The 4,386-nt window shown below is 45.6% G+C and overlaps 1 non-coding gene across 1 annotated transcript; it reads left to right on the top strand.

The window, feature by feature from the left end:
- The first annotated feature begins 791 nt into the window (after nucleotides 1–791).
- Nucleotides 792–895, top strand: LOC137226905 (U6 spliceosomal RNA). The gene has a single exon (XR_010944597.1). It is a non-coding gene; the product is annotated as a U6 spliceosomal RNA (small nuclear RNA).
- Nucleotides 896–4,386: the final 3,491 nt, after the last annotated feature.

Genomic DNA, 4,386 nt, shown 5'->3' with positions numbered 1-4,386 from the left:
GGTAGTAATATGAGTGAGCTACCTGAATTTGAAAAACTTCAAAATGTTTTCAAAGAACTTCTTAAGAGACAATTGACTCGAGTAGGCTCTGCATAAAAATAGCCTCCTGTGGACACCTGTGAAATGTTGAGGCTAATTGAGGCTTCTGGTGCTGATTATGGACAAGTTTGCGGGTTGCTGTTTTTCCTCCACTGAATTCCATCTCGTTTTCTACTACTGCCTTTCAGTGGGGCTGTGAGTGTATCGGATGTAAAGAGTACTAAATGGAAGCGTGCTTTTGTGTGGAAGTCATTACAGTGAACACCTGTTCACTGTTGAGTTTAATTGGACCACAGCTGGTGCTGATTGTGTGCGAAAGGGGGCTGCTCCTCTCGCCCGCAGAGGAGCTTGCTGTCAGTCTAACAGTAGGGAAGTCGATGCTCTGAAGTTCAGCTTGCACATTGCAGTCAAGTACTCTCCGCCCTGTATGGCTAGTTGCCTCTGAGGTGACTGTGGTCAATTTAGCCAGGCAAGAAGAGAATGGTGCCTGCGTCTTTGGTCTATTTTATTAAATCAGCTCAGTTCCACATATGGAAATTCGGGGAAATATGGGGGAGATGGTTGGTACAAATTTAGCATAATTATTTACAAAGGAAACAAAGAAATGGAAGCTTCGCTCAGAGTGATATTCTTAGTAATATTAGCTGTTCACCTGTGTCCAGAGATGATAGGCATTGAATACATGTATAAGTAGGAAACCAATAATGTAGCTCAGTGATCATCAGATAGTGACAAATTAAGATTACATTCTTGTGATCACTTTGGCAGCACATATACTAAAATTGGAACGATACAGAGTTTAACATGGCCCCTGCACAAGGATGACACACAAATTCATGAAGTGTTCCATATTTTTGCACATGAAAGGATGCTCAACATCACTAATCATTAGAGAAATGCAAATCAAAACTACAATGAGGTATCACCTCACACCAGTCAGAATGGCCATCATCAAAAAATCTACAAACAATCAATGCTGTAGAGGGTGTGGAGAAAAGGGAACACTCCTACACTGTTGGTGGGAATGTAAATAGATACAGCCACTATGGAGAACAGTATGGAGGTTCCTTAAAAAACTAAAAGTAGAACTACCATATGACCCAGCAATCCCACTACTGGGCATATAAAAAGAAATGAAATTGAATTATTTGTAGTGAGGTGGATGGACTTAGAGACTGTCATACAGAGTGAAGTAAGTCAGAAAGAGAAAAACAAATACCATATGCTAACACGTATATATGGAATCTAAGAAAAAAAATGGTTCTGAAGAACCTAGGGGCAGGACAGGAATAAAGATGCAGATGTAGAGAATGGACTTGAGGACATGGGAAGTGGGAAGTGTAAGCTGCAACGAAGTGAGAGAGAGGCATGGACACATATACACTACCAAATGTAAGATAGATAGCTAGTGGGAAGCAGCCACATAGCACAGGGAGATCAGCTCGGTGCTTTGTGTCCACCTAGAGGGGTGGGATGGGGAGGGTGGGAGGGAGACGCAAGAGGGAGGGGATATGGGGATATATGTATATGTATAGCTGATTCACTTTGTTATATAGCAGAAACTAACACACCATTGTAAAGCAATTATACTCCAATAAAGATGTTAAAAAATATATTTAAAAAAAGATTACTTTCCTGATTGAAGAAATGATTATGGAAAAAGACTGTCTGTAGCCTTTAATAATAATAGTATTAATAATAAGCTCGAGTTGTTGACTTAAAAAGAACAGATGCTGACTTGCATATTTCAGTCGTTTAGATGTAATTCACATTACTTATTCATTTAATATCAAAATGCATTGAAACAATGAAACATGGAGCCTACAAAGGCCCTTGCTTCATATTCATATTAATATTATTAACTTGCATGGTTCTGACGATGACCTTGCGTCCCAGGGATGGCAACAATCGCCCAGAAACCAGGAAACATCCTTGCTGAAGCAAATCTGCTGATACTCGATTTTGACTGTTCAGCGGGGGTCATCCCTCCTTGTGGGGGGCTAACAGGTGTTGTGGGCATGACCCACCTTTGGGGGAGGTGAAACTGACTTGCTTCTGAGAGTAAAGGGTCAGATGAGTTGTTGTAGCTAAAAACGATTCCATCGCTCCATTTTTTGTTCTTTTGATATTTGCACAGTCCGTTTGTACATAGGGTAAGAAAGCTCACTTTACCATTTTTGTCTGCTGAGATAGGTCTGGTTCACCACCCTCAGCCCAGGAGGGGAAATGAGGCTGAGAGTTTCCCCAGAGTCAAAGTGCAGGGCAAGATGTAAACTACGGGCCTCTCCTACGTCAAGTTCAACAGCCTCTCCGCTACCACGGCAGCCTTGGTCTTAGAGCTTCAGGTGCCACCCAAACTGAACAGGGACTCCTCTGAGGTGGAATCCAGCTCCACTGTGCCACTTTCTAGCTGTGCAGTCTTGGGTTAGCCACTCCTCCCCTGTGGGTAGGATCAAATGAGAAAACTTTGCAAAAATGCTTTGTCAACTGTGAAGAGCCTTACAAGTATAGAGACATTTATGACTCAAGGGGAAGCTTTTCAGTCCAGCTGAAAACAGATTTTTCTGCATGAGAAACTGTTCCTGTGAAAGGCAACAGTGAGAGATTCAAGGGTGGAAAGTGTACGCTCTCTCCTCTGTTCTCTTTTTGGCGACTTACAATTAATGATTCCTTTCAAGCAGATACCAAATGCAGCATCACTATTGATCAATAGATGTTCTTCCCCAATTGTCTGTGTTAGCTCTCTACTTTTCAACCGAAGACTACACTTGTGCTCTTTGAGGAAACACACACTTGCACACATACACACACGCTCTCTTTCCCAGCACAGGTGGAAAGCAGTCTGAGTTCACATGAGTGAGGTCACAGGTACTTCCTGTGTGCTGGCGTGGTCTTTCTATAGCTAGGCTCACCCTCACCACCACCCCAAGTGGATGGAAAACGTGAGCTGTCCCTGATGAGATGATGTGAGCAGATCTCAGTGTTTGGCAGAAAGGCCCTGGGGAATTGTATGTCTGGAGACCTTCCCCTCTGTGCCCCCAGAAGTCACTTTGACATCCAAAGACCATCCATGGCCTGTGCTGGGTTGACTAATTTGCTCTTACGTGATCAGACCAGAAAAAAATAACTGATGATCATTTTCCTGAGTTAAGAAATAGAGGCACACATGGAGCATCTCCAAACTGGAACTCAAACTGTACCGTGTGCAGTAACTCAGGCTTTAATGAAAACGGCTGCTGGACTAACTGCTAATCTGGGCAAAATCAGAAACGCAGCTTGCTGTGTGCAATCCATGCAAGAGGGATGCTGGCATCTATTGAGAGCAATGCAGTAAGGCCCTCGCCTCCTTTTGCTTTGGGGGCACAAACTTACACCTCCTCAAGGAGGCTGTTGCAAATAGGGAAATAAACAAAAGCTGAGTCTACCACTGGCACCAGGGTCATCATTCAATGGCAGCGTCCCCCCAAAATGCCAAAAGAATCTTGGGAGTGTGTGTCTGGTCAATTCAGAAGCTGTGCACTATGGGAAACACCGACTCTCCAGGTTGGCCTGTCATTTAGGGGGTCAGCCCTATCTGGAGAAAGATAAGCGCATCTCAATTTTGGCCACTGGCTGTCACAAGCCTGGGGCAGTTCCTGGGACCCCACACTAGACTGTTTCATGTTTATAACTCCTCTGTCCCAGAGCCACAGCTTGCATTAGCCCTGCCCATCCTGCTTGGTGGCATGCCCAAGCCACTCCCACACAGCTAGTCCAAGCCAGCCCCAGTTTACATGGTGAAGTCTGGACATTCCCCTGACCCGGCAGAGCAGCCTGATGATCCCTCAGCTGCGGCTGCCTCTCTCCATCTCTCCATCTCATCCATCCTGACCCGCGTAGCCATCCTCCTAGACAGGCTGGCTGGTCCACCACGCACAATGGTCAGGTTGCGCACAGAGAATTGGTGGGCACTCGCACCCCTCACGACTCCATCGCTGAGCAGAGCCACATGTTCCCTCTCCCCAGCGCTGCTTGGCTTCACTCCACTAATTTGAAACAGTGATCTGGACACCAGAAAATGCTCTAATCCTGCTCTGTGGGCCAGGCCATTTCACCCGTGGTAGGGACCTACCCCACTGCAGCATAAAATGATCTTCCCGGTTGGCTCATTCGTCACAGCCTGCCCTCGGTTCAGTGGCTTTGTCTGGGTCCTGCAGGAGGCGACATTCTGTCAAGAAGACCTGCACAGTTCTGTCATCTCCCTTCTCCAGCTGATCCATCAACCCAGACTCCCACAGTCCATCCTGGGCCCTTCTTGTTTCTTTCTGAGCAGAAGGGAACTTTTACTCATTTCCATTAGATCAGCTG

Source organism: Pseudorca crassidens, chromosome 6 (genome assembly GCF_039906515.1).
Source record: "Pseudorca crassidens isolate mPseCra1 chromosome 6, mPseCra1.hap1, whole genome shotgun sequence".
NCBI classification, from domain to species: domain Eukaryota; kingdom Metazoa; phylum Chordata; class Mammalia; order Artiodactyla; family Delphinidae; genus Pseudorca; species Pseudorca crassidens.
The sequence above is the reverse complement of the archived record's forward strand: the minus strand, read 5'-3'. Positions and strand labels throughout refer to the sequence as shown.